This window comes from Ambystoma mexicanum, chromosome 3q (genome assembly GCF_040938575.1).
Source record: "Ambystoma mexicanum isolate Mex_15411 chromosome 3q, UKY_AmexF1_1, whole genome shotgun sequence".
Taxonomy (NCBI): Eukaryota; Metazoa; Chordata; class Amphibia; order Caudata; family Ambystomatidae; genus Ambystoma; species Ambystoma mexicanum.
Window position 1 is genome coordinate 1,056,848,848 of NC_090926.1, and position 27,362 is coordinate 1,056,876,209.

Below are 27,362 nucleotides of genomic sequence, written 5' to 3' on the forward strand. Positions count from 1 at the left end.
CAGTACGCGCTAGAGGTAATAGAACGGTACGCTATCCTCTCGGGCATATCGGTGAACCCTGGAAAGTCCAGTCTGTTCCCTTTGGGCAGATATAGGAATGTCCCGGTGCAGAGGCTGCCTGATCTGCCAATACCATGGCAGCCCGTGACATTTAGGTATTTGGGAATAAACATTTACCACAAGGTCGAGGCAGAACACAAGCACAACACGGAAAAGGCGATGGAGGGGATCAAGAACAGCATGGTATTTTGGTCCAAATTGCCCCTGACCATGATGGGGAGGGCGGCCTTGCTCAAGATGGTGGTCCTGCCTAGACTTTTGCACTTCTTCGTAAACGTCCCGTTTCTGGTACTCCCAGCAGGCCCCTTTGGAGGCGCTGTGCGGGAGTGACTCTCAACTACTTGAATCGGTCCGCAGATACTGGGAACAGGTAGGCTTAGCCACCCTCGGGGACATATGGCAGGAAGGGGAGGCAGTGGACTTTCAGAGGTTGCAGGAAGAGACGGGAGTACATGGTAGCCAATATATAACCTACACTAGGCATGTGAAAAAGACTAGAGAAAGATGGCCTGAGACAGTGCTAGCGGAAGACCCAGACGCCTCCCTGGAAACCATGTATGATGTATCAGAGGGCGGGCACGAAATATCGAGGATATATGAGGTCCTGCGAGTAAGGGCAGGGAAGGAGTTGCTCCGATTGAGACAAGATTGGGAGGAGGAGGTGGGAGGACCCATGACGGATGGGCAGTGGGAACGGGTCCAGAGGTACCACAAAAAGGTGTCCCGAAACGCGAGATTCCAACAGCTTCAATTGTACGTTACCCACAGGGCTTATTTAACCCCCGGGAAGATTGTTTGGGGGACCAACTACGCAGCAATGCCCCAGGTGTGGGGAGGTGAATGCGGGACTGCTACACATGTTTTGGGCTTGCCCGGAGGTGCATAGATTTTGGGACGAGGTCAAGACGAAACTGGCAGGTGGGGGGGTGGTGCTGGATGTGGAATCGGCCTGGTCATGGTGGACGGACCTCTTAAGGTGGGCGGAAGCTGAATCCGTAGTCTGGTTTGAAGCAGTCACCAGGGGGGGCGAGGAGGAAGTAGGGCCCTTGCTGGCCTGGCGGCAACTGGTGGCCTCGTTGGCAAACCCTCACCAGGGTGACAATGAAACAGAGGACCCGGATGATGACTGCCTAAGTATTGTGCTACCCAATGATGCTCCCGTAAACGACATGTGAGAATCGGCTCTAGTTTGAGGGGGGAGGGGCGAGTTGGGGAGTTTTGATGAAAATGTGCTGGAATATGATGCTTTCTATGCTTTGAAACAGTTGTAGTGTGATTGTTTGATTTTAAAATAAAATAAAAATATTTTAAAAAAAAAAGTATTTTTACCAAGAAACCTTGAGTGTAAGTGTCTACTTGAACCACTGTGATTGTGACACTTCTGTGTAACTTCCTTTACTGCTCACATTCCCTCTTGGGATAAGCCTGGCTACTCAGCTCGCTACCAAAAAGTGTGTGGTACAGACTTATACCAAAGATTGGTTTTTGCTTACACCTGTAGCCCTAATGTGTGTTGTGTTCCCAGAGGGTACTGCCTGCAATTCTGCCTAACACCCCGCCTCTCACCTCCGGGCAATACCATTTCAGAGTATTTTTATGCTGCTTTGGTCTTTCTGGCCCAGTACATTAGTGCCCTTTTCTGCCACATACAATTTGATCACAGCCGCCTGGCCATTGAATTTGGCATGGACTTGGGGGACACCCATTAGCCTTCTTCTAGAATCTTCAAACCCCTTTGGATGCTTCACGTCTCTGACTTGCGCATATTGCATTTCAGGCATCGCATGTTCAGAGACCCCCACATCTCCTGTAATATCATGGCATGGGATGGGGGGGGCGAGAAATCTGTGAAAACGTCGACCGTAACACCCTCAATGGTCACCCAGCATTTGGGATATACTTGGCTCTTGTTGTTGACGCTCATGACTTCTGGTTCTGAATGATCGGAATCCTAGCGGTAGCTCACCCTTTTGCACGTGACGTGGCTGTAAAGTAGCCACAGCATATGCAGTTATTTCCCTGAGGCTAGGCAAAATCTTGAACTGGAGACGTGTCCTTAAAGCCCACGCCTGAAGTGTTTCATGTAATTCTTGTCTGTGGGTGGGGCTTGGGGTTTTCGTCGTGTGGTTCTCTGTTCTACACTCCTCTCTTGTTTTTCCATCTTTGAGAGTGAGGCTTTCTTGTCTTGCGATTTCCATTGTATGCCCCCCTTCCTACTTCCTTTTCCTGTTTTATAGCTCTCACAGTTTAGTTAGTTCTGGTTCCTCTTTTCCGTTATGGTTTTTGTGCATACCATGGTGGGCTCCCCCTTCTTTGCAAAGGACATGGTCTCTTGTTACGTGGGCCAGGCAGTACAGCAGCAAGCCTTCCTGAGTGACTGAGTTGTTGGTGTTCATGATGATTTAGTCACGGTTGTCGGGGAGGAGAGTGGGGGGCACACCAGATTGCCGCTATGTAGTCGTCTATTGATTCTCATTCCATCTGCTTCCGGGAAGCCATTCCAGTTTATAGCTACATTAACTTTTGGGGCACAGTATTCATCAAGTCGTCCTAGTGCAGTGTTATATTCATTCTGTTCAGCTGCCCCTGCGGCCATTGTATATACTTTGGCCCTCATGGCCTAGTGCATGTAATAGGAGAGATTTCTTCTTGAAAGGAGTAGTGCCAGTGTGTTGATGCAACTTTCCCAGAGGTTTTCCACTTTCTGAGTACTCTTTCTATCCTCTCCTGGAATGGATGGTTTCCCGGGTGTGGCAAAGAATCATTCTGGTTGGTGCGCCATTACCTTTGACATGATGAGCAATGATTGATACGTCTGTGGCCTCCTTTTGTTGCGATGTGTTTCTCTTTGACTCTTTTCTCCTTTTTTGTCTGTTTTTATGTTAAAAATGCTGTTGAATGGCGAAAATACTACTTGCATGGCCTCTTTGTGTTGGGGTCCAGTGATCCATCTTCTTCCGGTCTTATTTTGGTTCATCAGTCTTTCATCTGGATGTTTGACTCCACCTGAGGAGATCTCATGCAGATGGCTGTGGCCCCCTCCTCCACTCCCAAGGAGTGCCAAAGGAGAATGCGCTCCATTCCCTAGAGACTGCCAGAGATGGTGGTGCTGGAGCCGGCAGGGGCCTGGTTTACTTGTAATGACAGGGTTGCGTTAACTTCATTGCCAAATTGAAGTGGGGGAGGAACAACACTGGAGACCTTCAAAGAGCGATAGGTACATTTATTTCTAGCGACCCTCCTGTCAACACCTGGGACATGCTCCATTTCCCCCGGTGTAACCAGTCCTGTACGAGTCTTACCAAGGTTCTTGATTAGATGTTTCTCCGCCCGTGACCCCAGGAGGACATGTCGCATCCTTGTGGATGCTATCATTTCTAGAACAGGTGTCCAAGCACTGGTCATCTCCCATCTGGATGGTAACATCGCTCTACTCGCAGGGGTACCCGAGGCCACCTTCGCCCTTGTGAAAGTCCTCTATCACGCTGCAGCATGCCTCGTCACAGGACTAACAAAATTCGAAAATGTCACCCCAATCCTCAAGGGCCTGCACTCCCCTCCAAGCATGCATCATGTTCTAGACAGCCTTCTGCACCTTCAAATCAGTCACAATCACAACACCACTCTACCTGGCTGAGAAACTCACCATCTCTGTAGGCCCGTGTACCACTAGAAACTACAACATAGCTGTAAACAGAGAACTGCAGGTGGGAAAAACATGAAGCCAGCCTTTTCCTGCCATTCACCCTGTGTCTGGAACAAGATACCAATGCAGATAAGACTAGCCCTGCCCTCCTTCACTTTAGGGAGGACCTGAAAACCTTCTCTTCAAAGAACATCTCACCAATCCCTCCACTGAACCCTAATTTACTTCCTCTGAAATGCCGACTTCCCCCTATGATACCCCAACCATCCCTGCTCCCTTACTTGTAACTCCTCCCCCTCCCAACACGTGTCCCGTATGTACAGCGCTCAATTGCTTCCCAGGTAGGTATGTGCTTCATAAATTCGATACATAGGTGGGAATGTTGGTGGCAGTAATAGATGGAATGGTGAGAGCAGTAGAGATTATTAGAAATATGTGGGATGGACGGGGTGGTGATATCATCAGGAGCAAATATGTGGGTCAGGGGTAAGTGATATCATCAAGACTAGGTGAGTTGGTCTGTGGCAGGTGAGATCATCAGAAGTCAGTGATATGGTCTGGGGCAAGTGAGATCATTAGGAGTAGGTGTGATGTTTGGGGCCAGAGATATCATACAGAGTATGTGGGATGGTCGGGGACAGGTGAGATCTTCAGGGGCAGATGGGATTCTAAGGGCATGTGATATCATCAGGAGTAGAGGGGTTCATTTGGGAAAGGTGAGATCATATGGGACAGGTGGCGTTGACAGTGAGAGGAGCATAGTATACGTCTGGGAGAGAGCCAGTGTGAGGGGAATAGTCATTGTGCCATTAAGCAGTTAGCATAGGCCCTTGCAGATTCTGGAGCAGGCCGGTGCTAGGTAGCCGCCTAAGATACCTCCAAAATAGTCCCTACAAGCAGCAAGTGTGGCTGTATTGCAGTGGGAGGTGCTGTTGATGTTTCTTCATAAAGGGTGGACAGAATGCTTGCATAATCAGTAGAAGAATCGCTGTGACGTAGGACCATACATGACAGAGAAATCAAAATGTATAGGTGGCCACAGAAGGCATGTGTGGGATTGACAGAGTTCCATGGAAGTGACAGGTGTAAGTGTGATTGTCAGCTTCCGGCTTGATAGTCCTAGTCAGCAGAAAAAGCCAATTTCGAGCTGATATATGCAGTAGCCATAAGCATGTTCAAGTGGCATAGTCAGTATGTGGTAAGATATTGATTGCAGTTAGGTTAGCAGACATTGAGTAGGCAGGTTAGTAAATGTCAGGTGGAAGTGGGGTAAGTAGTATCAGGTGACAAAGCAGGATAAGGCAGCATAGTTGGCATAGTGGTGGCACACAGGGCAAGAAGGGCTTATCATGTTCAGGTGAGATAGTTACTGTCAGGGAATAGTCAGTGCCATGGGGGATAGTTAGTGTGAGGTGGATAAGAGTCACTGGACAATCAGTGACAGGCGGGATAGTTTGTGTGCAGTAAGACAGTCAAGATCAAGTGGGATGGTCGAGGCAGAAGGATTGTCACTATGAGGGTGAAATAGTCAGGGCCAGGTCGGATATTGTGTGTGATGTAAGACAGTCCTGGTCAGGGACAGTGAGATTGTAAATGTGTGGTAAAATAGTCTGTGTGAAGTAGGAGAGCCGCTCTCAGCAGAGACGTCTTTATGGGAGGGGAAAAGAGGCGCTTGCCCCAGGCCTCCACCTTGGAGGAAAGCCCTACAACATGCCATGCGAGACAAAATAAGCACTCTCCTGAAAAAAATTAAGGTCCACTTAAATGCCCTGCTTAAGATCACTGCTCCCGACATCATGCCTGCAGGCACTGGGCTAGTACTAGGAGACACTTTGTTGAATAAAAACCTAAAGCCCTTTGCTTTCAAAGATATAACCGAATCAGAAGTCCTACTCATCATGAGACATATCAAGCCATCTCTATGCATGGGTGACATCTGCCCAGCCAGCCTTATCAAAGACTGTGCAGAGTCTCTAGCTCTGTTTCTCACAGCCTTCATCAACGCCTCATTTGCTCATTTGCTTCAGGCATCGATCCTCCTTCCCTCAAGGAATCATGGGTTTGTCCGCTGCTAAGAAAAACAACCCTCGACCCGGACTCCCCTATCAACTATAGGCCAATCACCAGTGTGCCTTTCTTGTTAAAATATTTAGATAAAGCGGCATATCTGCAGATCCAGTCCTACTTCGTATCACACAACATTTTGGGAAAAAGGCAATATGGCTTCCGTCCACGTCATGGTACAGTCGACCTTGCTAGCCCTAATAAATCAGTTACTGGAAACAATGGACAATGGCAAGCCTGTGCTTCTCCTTCTCCTGGATCTGTCGGTCGCGTTCGACCTTGTCGACCACAAGATCCTATGTAGACACCTCACGGACGCTGCTCATTTTGTCCCAGGAAGCCACAGCCTGGATCACGTCCTTCTTGGAAGGTCGAGCCATGAGGGACTTTTCTGACCAGGCCTCGGCAACTCCATCCCCCATTGACTGTGGAGTCCCCCAAGGCTCATGCGCCTCCCCCAGCCCCTACAATTTCTTCACACTACTTCTCTTTAATGATTTAGATGAACACTGCATTGCTTTTACAAACTATGCTGATGACACACAAATTCTCCTTCCTCTCTCCGACTCCTACGAGCAAGATCTTAACACTCTTAAGGAGGCTTATGCACTCATCCAGGCCTGGATGGCGGCTAGCGGTTTATGTCTCAATGGGAACAAAACAGAAATCCTATTGGTAGGCGCCAAGGAAATTCTGAACAGACTAGACAGCCAATACAGCATTTTCAGTATTAAGAATACTGTAATCACGCTCTGCTGCAGTTAAAACCTTGGGTGTGTACTTTGACTCTACCCTATCAATTAAACATCAGGTCAGCGCTATTTCATCTTCAGCAGCTCTCACAACCAAAATCATTAAAGAAAAACCCTACTTCTCGGCCAAAAACTGCCTTAACGTAGCGAGAGCCACCGTAGGTGCCAAGTTGGATTACTGCAATGTCCTGTTCCTAGGTACCTCACCCAAAAACTTAAACAAACTGCAAGCAACACAAAAAATGCACTCAGAGCAGCTCTAAGCATTCCTAGGAGGGAGCACATCTCTCAGGCCAGATGTGATGCCCACTGGCTCACAGTCAAAGAGTGCATACTGTTCAAGACCCTCACCATCAACCACAGATGCCTCTCTCAGTCGGCACCCCCATATCTGTCAGAACGAATTCACCAGGTGCCCGCTAACAGACCTAAACTAGCCCAATACTCCACCAGCTTTCAGTCCCGGCGTTCAAAAGAGCCAAAGCCGGTGGTGCCAGCTTCTCTGTGTTAGCACCAAAAACTGGAATGCACTACCACTCAAGCTCAGAAATGAAACCTCCTTCACTGTGTTCAGAAAAGCATTGAAAACAAAGCTTTTCAACTAGATTGTACTTGAGGGAGTTTCTCTGTAACCATGGAACATACCTAATGTATTACTGCATTGAACCATGTAATGTCTCGTTTTTCTCAGCTTTCTTCCTATGTAATCTGTAGCCAAGTGAATCTTCTGTAACAGCGCCACGATGCCTTAGGGCCGCTGAGCGCTTTATAAATTAAAAGAAATAAATAAATGAGAGACTAATACTCATGCATTCTATATGTTCCCTTAATCCAATCCCACCCCTCGATAGGTTTTTGTAATATGCCACGTAGGATGATGTCATAGATCACCATCTAGCATTATATAAACTAAGTATAATCAAGAAGACAGTGTGATCCTGCATGAATCAATTTGATGAATGTCGTTTCCCCTTTTTTCCTTCATTGAGATAAAACCATCTTCTTTGAGTATGTCCGGTTATTTTGTCTCATACATTTTATTGGTAATTTCATCTAGCACTAAGACGCCTCAAGGTGATAGAGCACATTTGGTAGCAGTGCAGATGCTTCAGGTCTAATCGACCCAGAACTTAGCCCCAGATGCCCAGACGATCGACGGCTCCTGCAACAAGCCAGACAATCGCAGAGTTTCCTGCGCAGAGCGAGGCACAAAGAATCACGTGATCAACATAAGGTCGGCAGGACCCCCTTTGATAAAATTCCTGTCCAGTCCCCGCAGGTGCCCCATGGACAAAAGGCGATTGTGGGAGAGTCGATGCAGAGGGACTCGAGCTGAGTGATGGATGTAAGTAGACCATTGCAGCTAGTAAAAATATAGAGGGGGAGGGACTGTGATTGTGTTATGTTGTATATATAAGACACATAAAATGTAACTAACAGGATTTTGGGGATTATAAAAGGAAAAGAGATCAGAATACCTCAAATTTACGGGCCCGAGAGGGGCAGAAAGGGCACACGCTATAGCTCCATATCGGAGTATTAAGAATTCCCAAAGGCAGAGCCAATTAGAAGAGCATGTGTCAAACTCATAGAGGGAGTAACAAAAAGAGAGGAGCTACATTTACTAAGATAGTAAAGGAAAATGTACATAAGGGGAAAATATACATATATTGAACATATTTAAGGGGTATAATAAATTTGTATAAACAATAACGTGTTTAAAAACGAGCGTCAAGAAATAAGAAATAATAGCACAAATAAATAAATGAAAAAACAATTTATTTCCTTACATTTTTTGACAAAGGATTGACGTCAATAGAAATAGCCAGAATAAGACGAAACCAAAATATAAATTAAGAAGACAGCTTAAAGATACTAACATACAAAGAACAATATGACAAATTATTAACGGAAAGTGTAAACGAAGGAGCAAGAATAACAGTGTCAATAGATTTTTTCAACAAATAATAAATAACGCTAGGGAAAATATTCAGATTTTCTGGAATACGAGCAGCGATTGATGGTGCGCTGCTCAAATATATTACAAAGATATATATCATAAACTTGGAAGGAAGGTAAAAAATTGGGTAAGTATTGGCAGTCTGAATTGACTTGTCATCATGGAAGAAACACCTCTCACACATTTATGCAGAACATTACCACAATATATAGGCAAAATTAGGCAGTACGATTCCAAATAGATTAAGGGCACGACTAATAAGACATTTATGCCCTGGCCTCCAGGGGGTTCATTGTCAAATACGGTATTTCGTAATTTGGCGACATATTTACATGCCACACATAAGGGAAAGAAGCAAGAGAAAAGATTGGCAGTACTAGAGCTTTGGAAAATGTACCAGAATGAGAAAGAAGACCCAGAAGGGAGTGGATGCTTAAGCAGCATAAAGTGAAAAACGTAATGGCGTCAGCTCCTCTTTTCCCTCCTGAGAAACAAGACGTAGAGGATAAAGAGAAGGAAGGAATTGAAAGCAGCAGCGGGATATGCTAATCCACAATACAAACCCCCTGCCTATAGCAGCGAAGAGACTGAGAAGAAAGTAAAAGCAGAGAACACAAATATATACAGACACGCATTGAAAGTAAACAGGGGGATGAGAAAAAGGATAGACAGAATAAACAGATAGAGATAGAGGAAGAGGCAGAGAAAGAAAAGAGACTGACAAATACAGCTAAAGTTACAACAATAGGACAGCACAAATGGATGGGAGGACAAATATTACTTAAACTAGATGACAAAGGTACTGATGGAGTACCATAAAGAGAGAAAACTGAAGAACGAGATAAAAAAGAGAAGGAAGAAGAGAGCCTATAAAAACAAGAAAGAGAAAAGGAATGTAAGCAAAGGGAAGAGCGAAGAAAGCATGAGGCAAAAAGAGAAAAAGAGAGGCTAGAAGAAAAGAAACGAGAAGAAGCAGAAACCCAAAGATTGAAAATACATAGGTTGCAACAAAGGCAAGAGGAAGAGGAATGAATGGAAATAAAGAGAAGGGTGGAAGAAATGAATAGAAGTAGAGGATTTAAAGATGATGAGATTAAATATCTATGCCATAGAAGCATGATACCCATAGAAACACAAGAGCGAACCGAAGAGGAGAGAGGGTCACAAATGTCCCGTAGAGGGTTGAGAGGATTATTAGACCATAGGGACAAGAATGGGGAAATGATATAGACAAATGTGGGATAAAGAAGTATATAGAACTCCAGAGGGTGAACAAGGAGCCTCATTTAAAGAAACAGGAGGAAGCTTAGATGACGTCAGAACAGGTGATCATAGAACATTATTTTTAAGTAGGTTAGATCTTGATGACCTGGAAGGATGAGTTGGGGTGTAATAATGTCAGACGAAGAAAGGAAACAAAATGAGAGGACGAGAAAAGAGGGTGCATATGGATTTTCAAGAGAATCACATATAGACAAATGGGTAAAATGGTCAGATTTAGAGGACCCTATAGGAAGAACATCAGAGCAATAGAAAATATTTAACGACCATAGGTACGATCGCATAGTACAGGGGATGTATCCCTGCCATATCTGAGCAGACTAATGGCATTACCAGTAAGAAAACAAGCAGTGTGGGTAGGCCTCACCAAGGACAGGGGTTTTCACAATTTCCACTATTAGAGAAAGGAGGGGCTCAGTGTATACCATGGACCCAGATGGATACGGAACATTTAAAGTTCACACTACCGAGTTTACCTTCCGGTGTGGGAAAATGGATCAAAGAATTAGAGAAAAGGATGTCAGGAAAGACGATGGCGATAGGTGATATAAAAGGCCTACTATCGGCTATCCTGGGAGAGAGAGCTGGTGACATTTAGAAAAGAGCAGGGTTTCCAAAAGTAACTGTGAAAAAGACAGTGCACAATGGAGCGCCATTTAATAATTGTAGAGCAGATATATGGTGAGCGCTTAGAGTACAATATCCAGATACATAGGATGTTGGGGTGATAATGACTAGGAAGATGAGGGAGGATGAAGACCCCATTGCTTTTATTCAGGATATTCAGGATAGATGGAGTTCGGAGATGCACGGACCGTGGGATAAAACGGTAGCGTTGTTTTAACACATTTTATACATGGACTGCCATAGCCGGTACAACGGCAATTAAAGAAACAGGTGGGAAGCAAAACCATGGCCAGAGATACAATTGGCATTCATGTTTTTTTAGAACGATGTGCTAATCTATTAATAAAATACGGTCGGCAGACATGGCGGGCTTAGAGAGAGGTAGTTAGGTTTTGCTGTGTATTTTCTATAGTGGTATATTAGCTACAGATGTATCTTATATCAGAATGACGCAGAACTTATGCTGCGCTCCTTGAGTAGCAAATCTTCAGCAGAAACCTGGTCCCTGATACGGTCATTGAAGCAGAACCAAACATCACTCCAGACAAATTGTATATCAGAAGCAGTGCGGTCTACGTTTTTCGGCTCCCTATAGGCATTTCCTGGTGGAAAACAGATACAATGGTCAAAACATCGCCTGTTTGGACCCTGTTTTATGACCATGATGATCTGGTGACCTTAATTAAAGGTCTGAGTTCTTCAAGGGCACCTGGCCCTGATGGCCTATTCAACATCGTAGTCAGAGAAAATCCTGATCAATGGGCTTTGATTCTGAATCTGGTGCTCAAAAATGTGCTCCTGTCCAAATCCATTCAACATTCCTGGAAAACAGCAAAGATTTTACCAATGTTTAAAGATTTGGTAGCTACTCGGACCCAGCCAATTATAGACCTATAGCGTTGCTGGATGTGCTAGGGAAATTATATTCACTTTGCTTCTCAAGAGGCTGACCAGTTGGACTCAGAAAAAAGGGCTGAATGATCATTTCCAAGAAGGCTTTGTCAAGGGCCTTGGTACAGTGCCGCCTGCCTTTTAGATGAATCTACGAAGAACAAAGCCATACAGAATAACACAAACTCCATCTGGCATTTGTAGATTTTACCAAGGCCTTTGACAGTCTAAATAGATAGCTTCTATGGGATAAATTGGCAGGGAAATAGTGCCCGCCAGACCTGCTGGAACAAATGCAAGGTCTATATACAGACACGTTTATACCTATTCATCTATCAATGAAAGGCGATCTAATTGAAGAAATTCCTACGTATAGAGGAGTTAAGCAGGGATGTTCCTTGGTGCCCGCACTCTACAACTTCTACATCGCTGATCTGGAGGGATTAATGAAAGCCTGTAGAGGTTATCCACCCTAGTTTGGAGCTATGAGCATAACCCATCTCCTATATGCGGGTGATTTGGTCCTGATTGACCACACTGCACACACTGCAATAAGGATCCAAAGACAAATAAATCGGCTGCATGAATATGCAGTGGCAAATAACATGGCGATAAATACCAGCAAAACAAAGATCATGTGGTGGAAAAAGGCTGCATGGTAAGGAAAAACAAAAACACAGCGATGATTTCTGAAACATCTGGAAATAGACCAGGTAAACTACTTTAAATACCTGGGGATTTGGATCAGGAGCAGCCTAAAAGATTCAGTGTCTTTTGTGCAGCAACATCAAAAGGCTGATATGCTGTATATTGAAGAAAAAATATGGCAAATTTACCTTGAAGCCAGTCATTGACTTCTACATCGCAAAAGTTGTGCCGGTGCTAGTTTATGGTGCCGAATCCTTTGCTGATCTACCAGCCATTCTCTGTGTGCGTATGGAAGGTGCTTTTTGGAAGAAAGTGCTCGGGCTCCCGCAATCAATCCCCATACAGATGGTGAGGAAAGAACTGGGATTGCGCTCGCTCAATTCGTCAGCTGGCTGGAAACTCTTAAATCTGATCCATAAATGTAGCTGTCCTAACCCACCTTATATGATAGATGGGATTTGTAAGCAGCTTCAGATCAATTCTAATATTTGAATACCTGGGGCAAACAATGCACTACCCTCCTCAAAGAAATATGTTCCTCGATAGAAGATCTTCTAACTAATCTGAGTATGGTGGAAAAAAAAACAGTTTGAAGCAGACTGGATTCAAATGATGGATGACATAAGATCTCCGAAACTACACATGCAATTAGCATAATGGTATCAAGGAAACAAGGTGTGATTTAATCGTACCTGCGGAAAAGTCCAAACCCCAAGATTCAGACAGTCTTTATGAGGATCAAATTTAATTTATGTAGAACTAATGAATCTTTGTGGTACGATCCCAGGAAGAAAAAAGTAATTCTGGATGTAGATTTTGCAAAAAAACAGAAATGAAAGAAACTGTCTCCCATCTATTTACTGGGTGATCGTTTGTTACCAGGAAACAAACGGAGTACTTTAGTGGCTGTTTTTTAGAGAAGTTCCAAACGTTATCGGCAGATGATTGGTGGCGACTTCTAATAGGAGGAACCCAAATGCCTCTTCTAATTGTGATGGCCAATACTACTGGAATGTATTAGAGCCTTTACTGGAAAAGATCTAATGATTAATGTTTTAATGTTTCAATTTAAGTTTTTTAAATCTTTTTAAATTTAAAGTAAAGACATGGAGAAAGAAATAAAATAACCAAAGTAATGAACTGCATTTGGGAAAGAACTGCATTTGGGAAAGATCTAGCTATGGTCGATAAAAGATATTCGGACTGTTTCGCTAAAATGTTTTCTTTGAACATAAATATGGGAATAAATAAATACAAAAATAAATTGCCCCAGTCTCCTTATTTCGCCATTTTCTGTTTGTGAGGTCTTTCTTGGTGTTTACTCTGTGCGTTTAGACAGGTTTGAACCCTTTGTTTGTTTTGCCTTTGGGGGGCTTCAGCCCTGAAGCCTGTCCCTGGCTCCAGTGTGTCTGGAAGGACAGGATGGAAGGGAGGGTCCCGAAACTCCCATGTCCTTTGTGTCTAGGAGTGCCTGAATGAAACTAGTCCTGTTTGGCTGGCTGGCTAGCCTTTTAGGACAGCCACCCTGCTGTGTGAGTGACAACCTAGGCTGTGCATGAATGGGAGAAACCTGCTTAAAAGGCAAGGGTTTTGGGACTACAGGCAGAGCCGACCACTGGAAGAAACATCTGAAGAAGAAACCGTGAACGAAGCCTGCTGCAACCTCCTGGAACTTGTATTGCCCGGTGAAGCCCTGCTGATGTGCTGACCTCCTTTTTCACCTTGACAGAGAAACTCCTCAGGAACGACTTCGACCCTTCGGTTAGTGGGACTACCTAACCCTGAGACGAACTCCACTTGGTGCCGTCCCCGACTTGCTGTACCTCTCCATCACTGCAGAAGCTCAATGCCAGGGGTCGAGTGTCCATAGTCGAGTGCAACATCTGCTGCAGAACGAATCTGGCCAAAAGCTTCAGGAGCCTCCTAAGGACCCTCCAGAAGCAGAATATCCCAATCCAGAGTCACCTCACCAGAGTGCAGGACCGAGGGAGCACGGAAAGACCAACCGGTGTCCAGCGTTCTGCATCAGTGCTGTTTACCAAGCACTGAAACCGTGAAGTGCTGCTGAAACAAAAAGAGTGCATAGCTGCTGACCTTCACGAGTACTGCCGCAGGAGCCCTTCATATGTCCGCCCTCTTGTCCCCATGACTGAGGCACTGTTTTGGCTTGGGGTTACTTACCTTCTTGCATTGTATTGTGCGGTCTCACTTGAGATTTGCACCTACTTACTGTCTGAGTTGTTTTACAACTCCCTTTACACAGGCTTAACAGCTTGTGTCCCTACAAATAATTTTCCTGAACGCTCTAACTTTGTGCAAGACCTTTATCCAAGAAGCACATCAGATCCGTAGACTTTGTCCAAATGATTTTGACTGTCCTGGCTCCCTAAAGGCACTCTTCTAAATCAATTGACTTTGGTATTGCTTCTCCCCCCATAGGTCGTAGCTTGTTAAATACTGTTACTGCTGCGAAAGGCTTATCTAGACTTCATTGGAGGATTCAGTTGTCCTCACATATTCAGAGAATCTGTTCTAACCTTTTTGCTTCCCATAACCTTTCCTTTCTGCAACTCTGATGGCCTCATTCCAACCCAGGCGTTAAGGGGTTTACGGCGCCGTAAACGGCGCCGACCCTTAACGCCTGATTACAAGGTCCCTTAGCGCCATGGTGAGTTTAACGCCTGCTTTTTGCAGGCGTTAAAATCCATGGCGCTAAGGGACCTTGGAGATAATTACGGCACCGTAATTTACGGTGGCGTAATTATCTTCTTCCCCACTCCCATTATGCCCTATGGGGCAAAAATGGGAATGGGGATGGGTAAATGGGAAATGGGGATATACCGCCCCACTCACCTTGGAATGGGGCGGTAAATCCGCCATGGCGGTAAAGGTACGACCCAGGTGGTAACTTACCGCCTTGGTCGTAATGAGGCTCTGTAAAGTATGTTAGTGTAATATATAAATGCAAATGTTATCCTTCTGATTGAAGTCACCTCTGTGTGTAGGAGAAGTGTATGAAGCATATCCAAAGGCTATTCACTGGCTTGTTTGATTCTGAAAATTAATTTCAAAGTTTATTTGTATTGTTACAATCTTTTACCTTTTTTGAAGTATGCTTATTAAAACTGATGTTAAATAAATAAATAACTATTTATAACTGAAACCTTGTGTGTAACCGTTACTTGGCTACTTGTATTTATGGATTGGTTACCTAATACCAATCAGATACGTCTTCTGTAGTCTAACACAGTGTGACTGCACCAATTCCTACCTAACAGTTACGAGGTAATTATCTCAAATGCTGGGAACAAAATTGTGAGGTGTAGCACAGCGAATCCAGCAACGTTTATAGCTGAGCCAGTCGGACCGATGTGCATAACTGTGTTACACTGAATGTTAAAACAATATCACCCATGTTGGACAAAATGCTCTAGAAAGGGGGAGGTGGTTTTCATTGATGGTTCATCTAGAATTGACCAGAAAAACGGAGGTGAGACATTCGGGATCAGCAGTAGTAAAGCTGACCAAAGGGGGTACATTTGAAGTATTGATAAGTAGAAGATTGCCGCCAACCTATTGTATGCAAGCTGCAGAATTAGCTATGCTTATTAATGCACTACAAAGTTTTGAGGGTGAGGAAGTGATGGTGTACTCTGACTCCGCTTATGTGACTTCAACCGTACAAGCAGGCTTGTCACGTTGGAAAAGGAAGGGCTTCCTCCGATATGCAGGGCTATTAGACAAGCTAATTGAAACCTTAAGCTTTCCAGAAACCATAGCCATCGTAAAGTGTGCAGCGCATTAAAAAAGAACAGATGTAATCTCTTGCCGGAATTCAACCATATTTGAAAATGAGACAAAAGATATAAAGAAAGCGGCAGGGCGATGCATGTTGATTAATGAAGGGTTTAATATGACGTCCATTGTACAGTTAATTGAGATACAAGAACGAGCATTGCAAGAAGAAAAGGAGCTATGGAAAAAGCGGGGGTGTTCTTTATCCCCCACTGAGGCAATTTGGAGGCAGGAGAGTACAGGAAAGCCAGTTATGCCTCCAGCATTGTTGAGAGTAGCATTGGAGCAGCTCCATTATCCAGGGCATGTGACTCGAGAGAGTCTAGCTGCTACAATTGCAGAAGACTGGTTTGTACCGAACCTCAGTGAACATGAAGCACAGTTCATTGTAAACTGTATTGTGCCAGAAATGTACAGCAGGCCACACCCTGCGAATGGCGAGAGGAGCAATCCCTAGACTTAATGGCCCCTTCCAACATCTGCATATAGATTATGTGGATATGTTGCAAACATGTAATGTTTATCGATGCATGTTAGTTGTATTATGTCCCTTTTCTAGATGGACTGAAGCAGGTCTGTGCATGCATCCTGATGCTGCATGTGCTGCAACGTTTTTAGTCTCCGAAGTACTTCCACAATGGAGTATGTGCAAAGTTTTGCGATCCGACAATGGACCGCATTTTGTGAATGAACTTTTTGAAAATATAGTCTCACTCTTAGGCATCAAGCATAAGTTTGCTTCGGCCTATCACCTGCAAACCAACAGAATATGTCAGAAATTAAATGGCCTTCAGAAGGAGAGAATAGCAAAGCTTAAAATTACATTAAAGAAGGTATGGCTGCATTGTCTACCCCTTGGGTTGTATGCATTACACAATCAACCTGGTTCAGATCACCATTTAACGCCCCATGAGTTGGTGACTGGATGCCGTATGAGAACTCCTCTTACCCACCCCCCCAACAAGGGCAAATACAGATACCCACAGTGTAGCGAAGGCATTAGGAGACGAGATGCATGATTATTTAAAAACGATGACTCAAAGTATTTCTTTTATTTATCAACAGATCAAAAATCAATAGGAGGAATCAAATGTGAACAAAACGGACCATTTGCCTAATAGTTTGGAAAGCTCCTTAAAACCTCAAGTACTTTACCCAGGGGACCAGGAGTTAGTGAAAAAAATGTGTTTGAACCTGGAATACCCCTCGATTCAATTGACCTTCTGAGGTGGAGGAAGTAAGCCCCACTGCAGTGAAGCTTAAAGACCGACAGGCTTAGATCCATCTGCATGATATCAAGCCCTATGAGCATGAAGCACTGATCTCTCCTGCATCTACCCCCAGTGAAGCATGTATCCCTAGTGAAGAAAGTATCCACAGTGAAGCAAGTGCCCCCAGTAAAGCAATAGAAGCATGGCAACGAATGACAATGCGATCTATGACCAAGAACACAGATAAAGAAAGTGAAACTTTTTTAGGATTAGGGTTGTCTTATGAACTGATTGATCAACAGTGACTTTAGAACACTTTCCCTAGACAAGCTTAAAGGAAGAATGAGAGAAGAGTTTGAGCTAAAATAAAAGAAGACATTATTTCTGATCTTTGTTCATGATTCCTTTCATTACATTGATATATACATTCTTAGTTATTCTTTTTCCATACATTTCTAAAATGTATCCAGCTTTGATTCGAAGTGGAATAAACATTGTTACATTCCTGGAGAACCAAAAGAAGAGTTGGATTGTTTGGCGAGTGATAATTGAAACAATACTCCAATTTCTGATATAGAATTGATTAAAAAAGGTGGTAATACATTTGCATATTCATAAAATGGAGAACCTTCAACATTTCAGACATTCATTACCATATAAATAATCGATAGGGTTTCAACTGTTACATTGATGGTGATATCAGCTGGTATTATGATTTGTGTTTTGCTCCTAATTATGGCATTTCGAAGTATTGCAGATAATGGCACTAACATGGAGGGTATCAATGTCACTGATATGAAGTGTATCAATGAAACACTTATCATTGTCCCCACTATAAGCACGGATATTGTGTTATATAATATAGCTAGAAGAATTTGTTGATGTAAAAGAAATACTAAAGAAAGCCATGAAGATATAACTATATATCTTGAAAATTTGGTTCATTTAAAAAATAACTTATGGTACCAGCACATAAAAGAGGTGGGTGAAAGAATGGCAGACGAAAGTTGTTATGTTTGTTCCTAAATACTGTATGCCATGAATGCGGCAAGAACATTTATTGCAAGAGAAATTACTCCACATGCAGTAGAGTGACTCAGCCATCTAGCAGCATGCACACCCAGAGGAGAATTTGAAAGAAAATGGGCTATCATACGATGGCGAACAAAAGTGGCATTCACATATGACGATACCAATGTGAAAACAAGAAGGATGGAAAATGGATTAGGATGGACAAGCAAGAAACTCATGTATCCATTCCAGAAAGGAGAACGAATAAATGTTGTCCAGTTGAAGAGGTTTATTTGCTCAGACATCACTGAAAAACCAGGAGAGCCAAGGTATGGAGAAAGACCTCAGTTGGTGATATATGGACGTGTTTTCACTAGCACTGGATGGGAAGAAGGATTATTGGCTTGCGCAGCACATCTATTGAAGAAGGACTCAACCAGTATGGTACAGATAGTGAGTGTCAAATGTCTGGCATCATGGTCCAAGTATTCAAAGTTACTCACATGGGTCGATAATGAAGCAGGACCAGTTTCTACAATGCCACTGAGAAATGCAACAACATGCTTCAGGAACGATGGCATGATCCTGGTTGGGAAAAATAAAGGATGTGGACTGATAATTGAAGTTCCAGGAATGAATGGAGCAACGGACATATTAATGGATCAATATTGGGCTTGTGGCTCCAAGGCCTACATGCAGTTGCCTAGTAATTGGGGAGGAATATACTCTATGGTATTGCTACATGTACCAGCACTGGTGATTCCCCGAAGTGACCTCCATATTGACGAATTTCCAAAAATGGATGAACACTTAAGGAAGAAGAGATCACCCGAACTCAGCGGACCGAAGAGAAGCAATTACTTCTTAGCAAAATCAATGGAGTTTTATGACACTATCCCAGATGAACATACATTTTTCGGCAAGACGGCAATGATAATGACACCTATATTCCTGCCAGGACTTCAAGCTGCAGTAAGTGGCAAGTGGCTGCAGATTACCAGATGGGAGCTGTGGCAGACAATCAATGCAACAATAAAAGGATTCAATGCAATTAGAGAAGAAATAAGAGCCATCAGGCTGATGACTCTCCAAAACCGATATGTCCTGGACTTAATTATAGCATTGAAGAAGGCGTGTGCGCCAAGGTCAGGCCTTCTTGCTATACATTTCTACCTTCTCATGATGGAGAAAATGGAACCCTGACAGAAGCAATAGCCATGCTGTCAACTTTGCTCACAAAGATGGTGGAGGAGGTAGACGAAATTGAAGAGGATGATTGGTTTACATCTCTGTTCACATGGATTCCAACTTGGCTGGTAAATGCTTTGAAGATGCTTGGAGAAATACTAGTGTTCGGGTTGCTAGGATTCTGTCTCATAAGGTCTGTGTGGGACAATGTAGAAAGAAAGCCAAGAAAGCTATTGGAATGAAGATAATGATTGACATGGATACTATAACTGGTTAACAAGTGCAAAGTGAAGACAGTATTTGTGAGAACATAAAGAAAAGTACCTTTGTACCTCCAGGAAGTTCTATTATCCTAAAGATTGGAAAAAATATGTGGGATGATGGATATTCTGTGCACTAGCAGGAGATTGTTGTCTGAAGACCTGGAGTGTAGATGAACCTATAAAAAAATGCTGGTCACCTGAGGGGGTGACAAAGTTATGGTTCCCAAAGAAAAGAAAATATGATGAAATCATAGAAGAAGATGAAGCAGGAACTGCTGAAGATGAGACGAAGAGTTTGGTCTAGAACTCGACCAGAGGGGGGAATGTAGAGGAGCAGTGGACACCTTGTCCCTATTCTCTGTCCCCTTAGCACCATCCCACTGGAATGACAAAGAGCCACAATTGAGAACCCGTGCATGAATCCATTAGAACACGTTAGGCAACGTCTTATGTCAATCAACACAGCTACCTCAGCATATAAGCCCAGGATCCGGAAGTAAAAAGACGATAAAAAGGCTGTTTTTCCCTTGCAAAATAAAGGAGTACATTGGCCTGGGATGCTATTTTGAGAGATGAAGGCAAAATATGAGGCGAGTCTAACAAGCAGACCATGTGCGAAGGACATATTTCTCAAGCTGAGGAGGAACAAGAACATTTACAGATGCCAAGTATTGGACAATTAAAAGCGTATGAAGTTTCTATGGAATAGAGTGAGCAAGTCTCTAAAGGCCAAGAGAAGCAACTACAACCAGTATAATCGAATCAAATGGTGTTAAATACACTGTCGAAATGGACACAATCGTGGTCTCTTAACACGTGATGAAGAGATTACAAACAAGGGCTATTCATTGGACTGTAAACTAAGATAATGGTCTGCTTACACTCCCTTGAATGTTCCAGGACATTGCAGACTAACAAGGCCAATCTTCAAACAGAGGACACTGGCAGATGGGTTTCGTTTCTATGTACGTGCTGCTAGCGAGACGGTTGTCCAAGTTTGGATTTGGGTTGCCAACCAATCACAAAATCCTGCCATGCACTTTTACATACAATGTAGCAAGTATTATTCTGCTGCCATATTCTTTGCTGTAATCAGTATTATACGTATTTAGAAGTAGCTCAGGGAGTGTCCTACAGACACGGGACCACCTATCAGAGACTAATACTCGTTCTATATGTAGACATGTTCCCCTAATCCAATCCCATCCCTCGATAGGTTTTTGTAATATGCCACGTAGGATGACATCATAGATGATGCAACTAGCATAGTGAGATAAACTGTGGTTGTAGACCGTCCTGAGTGGAAGTAATTCCATAGAGCATGGTATTTGACCATTGTTCGTTCTCAGTGAGGGGCTCCCACACTCATTTGTAAATCTGTAAAACTTGGGGTTTCACCCTAAGTAACCCAGGGTAGCCCAGACGTAGACCCCATTGCTTACTGTGACTTAGAGAGGCTCAGCTTCACCTCACTGATGAGGCTTGCCTAGGCCAAAACACATGTCTGGGGTTGCTGATGGTACTTGTGTTCAGAGTAGATTTGCCTAGCATTTTGGTGCTATACTGCCATTGTGGGTGGGACAAAAACTGATATGCAAATTGATGCAAATTGATATTTCTCCTCTGTGAAGGGTGCAATGAGCTAAAATGTGGTTGTAGACCTTCCTGAGTGGAAGAAATTCCATAGAACATGGTATTTTACCCATGTTCGTTCTCAGTAGAGGGGCTCCCACGCTCTTTTGGAACTTTTCTAAAATGTGTGGTTTCACCCTAAGTAAGCCACGGTAATCCAGACCTGGACCCCTTGTTCACTGTGTCTCAGAGAGGCTCAGCTTCACCTCACTGATGAGGCCAGACTAGGCCGAAACACGTGTCTGGGGTTGCTAATGGTACTCTAGTTTAGAGGAATTTTGGCTAGCATTTAGGTGCTGGACTGCCCTTGTGGGTTGGACAAAGACTGATATGCAAATGGATATTTCTCCTCTGTGAAGGGTGCAGTGAGCTAAAATGTGGTTGTAGACCCTCCTGAGTGGAAGAAATTCGATACAACAGGGTATTTGATTCATGTTCGTTCTCAGTAGAGGGGCTCCCACACTCTTGTGTAACAAAAATGCATGACACCCAGTCTTCCTCCTTAGCTCTCCAATCCCTCTCCTCTCCACTTTATGTCAACCTCGCCCTTTCCTCACTTCCCACACTTCCCACCACACCCACCTCTCCTCTGACCACTCTTCTTGTGCTCTCATGGAGCGTTTTATTCACCACAAACTATCAAAGACCTCACACTTATCATCTCCTGATCTTTCTCATCCACTCTTTTAATTTAGCTGTCTGGTGGCACTGCCAGCTCTTGCTGCTTCATTAGCACCAAGATTTCTTCGGCGAATGTGCGCTTTAGAAATTTGATAAGTTAAGACATAACATAACATCCATCTTCAATCGATCACTCTCCAAAAGGTTAAACCCTGCCTGCAAAAAACAGCTGTTGTCATCCCCATAATTAAGAAGGCCATGGCTGACCATAAAACATCCCCCCGTCTACATAACAGTCTCTCTCCTCCCCACCACTCAAACATCTTTGAGAGAGCTATCTTTGAGGGGGGCTGTTGTGTGCTTTATAAATTCAAATAAATAAATATACCTTCAATTACATTGGTCAATACCTCGAGGCTCACTCTCTGATACCCTTAAATCAGGCTTCTGGAGCAAACCCTCCACCAAAACTGCTCTTGCACACCCAGCCAAGTCTCTAACTACTGCTCACCACTCTCACCTCACCTCACCTCTAATCTCATACTACTTGACCTTTCTGTACCCTTTCATACTGGGTTCATTCCTCCAACCATCAAACTCTCACCTCCCTTGGTTTTTAAAGACACAATCATTTACTGGCTCTCCTCTCATCTCTACGACCACTCCACCTCCATCTCCTAGAACTGAAGAAAGCTCTTTCGCAATCCCACTACAGAGGGGGTGCCTCAAGGATCAGTCCTAGGCTCACCCTCTTTTCTCTGTGCATCTCCTGCCTACAAAAAATCATCTCATCCTTTGACTATTAACTCTTTGCTGGTAATACCAAAATCTCCTTCTCTTTTCCCACCTTTAGCCCTATTATCTCTAGAAACCTTACCAGCTGTCACAGAACAATCAGTCACTGGTTGTCCTAACTCTGCCCAATTCTCATTTCCTCCAAGATGGACGTCTTCGTTCTCCCTGCCCCCAGTGCTAAACCCATTCTCCCATCTCCTTCCCTGTGGACCTGCTCACTCCATCGCTCAAAGCTCCCAACCTTGGCGACCATGTTGAAAGCGACTTAAGTCTTGGGCAATTCCTCATGACTAATGCCACTACTTCCAGGTCTGTTTAACATAAGAAAAATCCTCCTCCATCTCACCGTACACATGGCCAAAACCTTGATCTCTACCCTTGTGTTCAGCAAACTGGACTATTCTTTGAGCCGACCACTCAGTCTCCTTCTCCACTTCTTTCCTTCTCTAAACAAAGTTCTCAATTTTTCTACCCATGCCCTCTTCAACCTTCCCAGATCCTTGCTCACATGTACACGCTGCATTCATTTTGGATGGTTCTCTATGCAAAATCATTTTCTCTTTAGGGTTCTTAGGGTCTACAAATCTATCCATGGACTTGTCCCCCACAAAACCAAATGCATCCCTCTCAACTCTAGCTCTTGATTGCAGCATTCTTCCTCTCTCTTTACCCTTTCCAGCCCCCGCCTTTGCCAGTGTCTTCTTCTAATACCACTCCTCTCTAATTGCCCCCGCCACTGGACTTGCCCCCCATTTTACGGCTAGCCCTCCAATAGAAATATTCACGACAATACTTAAAGTAGACTTGCTACCCAGCAATGTTGGACTCCACTAACGCCTACCAACTTACTGCAGTCAACCTCTCCAGACATTGCCACAATCACTTTCATAAAAATTTATTTATTTTCTATTCACTTGCTTAGGCCTAAATATACACCTTCTTTATGTCTAGCCTTGTCGCCAACCCAGCACTATGCCTCTACTTAACTCCACTTCATCACCTGGCCGTTCATTAATTAAGACAGCCACCGTCTTTTGTAAAGGCACCCTTCACAGGAACTGCTTCTGTGATCTGTATTGCCTCCTAGTCTGTGAGAAATGACATCTCAAATGTTCAATTAATCCAATAAAACACGCATAAACACTAATACCGTATATAAGAAAAGCATAGGGCAGTAGGATCCCCTTGTCCTTTTCATTGCTGGGGTCCAACTCTGCGTGAGATCTACGTGCACTGGTAAGTTGCTTTTTAATTGTGGCTTGAGCAAGGCCTCTAGGCCGGAAGCTGACTCATTTCCTATGTCTAGTTCTTGCCTAAACATAGACAGTCAGGGTGGCTTTTAACTCTTATTTAGGTAGAGAGGAAGCGTTGGATGATGAAATCCTCCCACACGCCAGGTCATAACGCAGGCAGTGGACTGAAGCACTCTTCCCGCTATCTTCAAATCACAGCAGCACTTTGGGAATTAGCTAAAATCTAAACTAGTATTGTATTGTAACTGTCATTCATATAGCACCATTTCCCCATTTGTATGTCCTCAATGCGCGTTGTAGCTGTATGGAAATTCTAAGAGTTTACTTAAGGAGCAACCGCAAGTGGAGGAGGTGTCATAAACCTTCGAATGCTCTCTTCTTGATTTCCAATAGGCAAGCTAGAGCTGGAGTGTATTTATTTATTGTATAAAGAGCACAAACAACCCTGGGGCATCGAGGCACTGTTACAGATACAGGTTATTTACATTCGGTTCACATATTATACATTTTAGTAGATGATGGGGTCTGATGAGTGCCTGTGGGAGTGCCTATTCAAGCAGGGTCTGTGGCTCAGTGGACACATGGATCCATTCGAGGGATCTGTGTTGGACCTCATGGTCAGAGGTTCGGATGCTGGCAGGTACACTGATCCCATTCCTCCTCCTGGGTAACAATAAACATGCTACCAGCACTGGAGGGCGAAAGTGTGCTTTATAAATGCACATATGTTATGAAGGCTACTAAAAAAAACACTGCAGACGAGAAGAAACAGGAAAACCCATAAACAACAAAGCTCCGGACTCAGAAGTGGAAAACTTAGTTCTTGTGCCAAACAGAAAGCTTTACAACCTAGTACCTCCCGACCAAGAACGATAATGTATGCCTGTCAAAGGCAGGGTCCTCACAAGCCAGCCGTGTAACTCAGTGGCCTAAAACATCGACAACAGGACTCTGCGTGGCATCAGGGACACGTGTGAATCCCGGCAGGTCCATCAGACATTCATCCTTACGATATCAAGGAGCTCCCTAACAAAAACCATCTCTTATTCACAGGCAAAATTGGTACAATGCAACGAGGGCACGTAGTACTCTTGGCAATGAGAACAGATTCTGGAGCCTCACCATGGAATTGAGATACTGTCATCTAGCAGGGCCAGGCGACGCTAAAACCCCATCGCTCACCAGTGGAAGGCCAAAGTACTCCCAACTCTGGCACTGCTCTTCTGAGGTTGAACCTGAAAGCATGGCAAGTAGAGCGCCATGCAAACATGCCTCCAATTTCCTGTTAATACAGTGCGCTCAAGGGAAAAACCATTGTGGATGAGCTGGAAAGGTCCCCTGCCCGCCCCCACCTGCCTATCTCATAATAACGATTGGTCCATAAGCACATACAGAAATGTGGGGAATGATAGAGAATAAAGACGCGGAAACTTGTCTTGGGATTAGGCCTGTTATTATTAAATTAGAGGGTAAATTCTGGGCAAAATGCACTTGGGAAGGTTATCAGAGGGGTATGGCAAAGGCCCTGTACTAGGTAGCAACCAAGTCCCATGTCAGCCCACCTGAACTTGCAACTGTTGTATTCCAAGCTCCTCAGTGTCCAGGCTTCCTCAAAGGGTCTTGCCATACTTAGCAGGCAAATAACAGCTTAGCCCCACTCTGGCAAATTGGATGTCACCGGATGCCTCAAGTGCTACCGTCTACACCCTACTGGGTACCTCAATTATTACAGACAACGCTGAGTCATGCTTGGTTCTAAGAGACATGGGAAAGAAACTCAGTGTCCGCTGCCACGGAAACCAAAAGGCCTGGTGGGGGTCTCATGCACTGATATCACAACGCTGTGCTGAGCGCAGGGGCATCACTGCATACCACCCCTCACCATGACCTGATGTAGCGTCATCTGTTGCGTTTGACCATAGAAGGAGGGCCACAACAACGTGCCCTTATCTGTTGGCATCCTTTCCCCCACAACTTCCCACGGATGTCCAAAAGGACAAAGTCTGCAGGCCACTACCACTGCCCATGCTGACCCTAGATAAGTGTTGAAGGGGACCGTAAGGTGATGGTGAGTCTTCAGCCAATGTGCTTCTCGCAACAGAACTGTTGCTAGGGTGCTATCAAAATAGCCTGCACAAAGTGGGCACTAGGGGTAGTGTTTCATTTGACTGCACAAGGTTCTGAAAGGCATTGCCAGTGAACTCTCCAAAACACAAGGAGTATGTTTGCCCACCCTGACAGTTTGGTACGTTAGACTATTGTAGATCTCTGCAACCTTTGGCTCTCGAGATGTTTTGGCCTCCAACGCCCATCATACTACACTAGAATTCCCACTAGCCCAGGGGCAGATGCACAGAACTCCCCCAAGCAGAAAAATGGATATTGAGGGTCTCAAGTGGGGGTGGGAGGTTTGGAGCTGTTTTTTCTCTAGAGCACCCGGGAGTCTTGGCGATTGGTGATGTCATGGAGGACGGGGGAGGGGGGTGGTACTACCACCATCATATTTGTATCCAACATAAAACATGTGTACTGCAATAACCTGATGGTACAGACAAGAGGACATGCGTTGAATGTATGTTTGACATATCTGACAATTATGCATGTAAGTTGCATGTCACTGCTTGTTATTCGGTGTGCATGTGTTCTGCACTTTAAGTATAGCAGAGCCGTCAACTGTAGACAGTTACCCTAGGGGTTGATAGACTACTTATGATACCTATTCCCCCTCTTGCACTGCAACCCACAGAATATACAAGAGTCCCACAAAATATTCGGTCCAGCTGTCACATGGGCACTAACAAAGCAGTCATTTCTACACCATAACAAAAAACCCTGCATTATTTTTATAATATTTTAAACCTGTCACACGGGCTAGAAATTGATTAGTCATCTAATTATAATTACTATTTCATGCAATGTAATACTCTTATTATGTTCATGTATGCACAGACTGCAGGCTTCCAAAGGGCTTTCCACCACAGAGTTTTAAAGCCATAAAAATGGCAGTAGGTGATATACAAATATCAAACAAGATAACATGCGTGACACAAGGCCCCATGTGATGGGAAACTATTGGCAATAGAGTGTATAGTAGAGTGGAGAGAGACAGAGAGCCTGCAAGTGAGGTTTGGCTTAAAAAACAATTGTGCCCATGTTTTAACTTAATGGGGGAGCTTCTTTTTTGTGAGCAGACCAACACATATACACGCACACACACTGCCTGCAACACTGCATTGCGCACACATGAACACACACAGGCAGCTCCTAACACTTAACACACGATCTTTCAAAATATGATGATCTCCCCCTCTTCCTGGCGTAAGTCAAGCTTTTCATTATTGAAGATTATCCCACCCTGCTCAGCCACACCTGTCCCGAGGGAGCGGGTATGGGCTGGCTTCCTCTTGGAAGCAATAAGTAAAACACCTTATCACAGGACAGTCTGCAACCTGTGGCTCTCAGGATGTTTATCACTATGACTCCCATGATCCCTCCCATTGGCTGTGATGGGCGTTGGAGTCCAAAACATCTGGAGAGACACAGGTTGCAGGCCGCTGGGTATGAGATCCAAAGGGATCCTCGAGTTCCTGTGTGGGGTACCCACCGAGAAGGTCCGTGGGACAGACATACCGGTTCTCTCAACCACTGCTCTAATGCAGTCAAC

The 27,362-nt window shown here is 44.2% G+C and overlaps 1 protein-coding gene across 2 annotated transcripts in view; it reads right to left on the reverse strand.

Moving 5' to 3' along the window:
• TMC8 (transmembrane channel like 8) overlaps positions 1–27,362 on the reverse strand; it is a 719,897-nt gene that overhangs the window by 692,094 nt on the left and 441 nt on the right. The window lies entirely within an intron of this gene.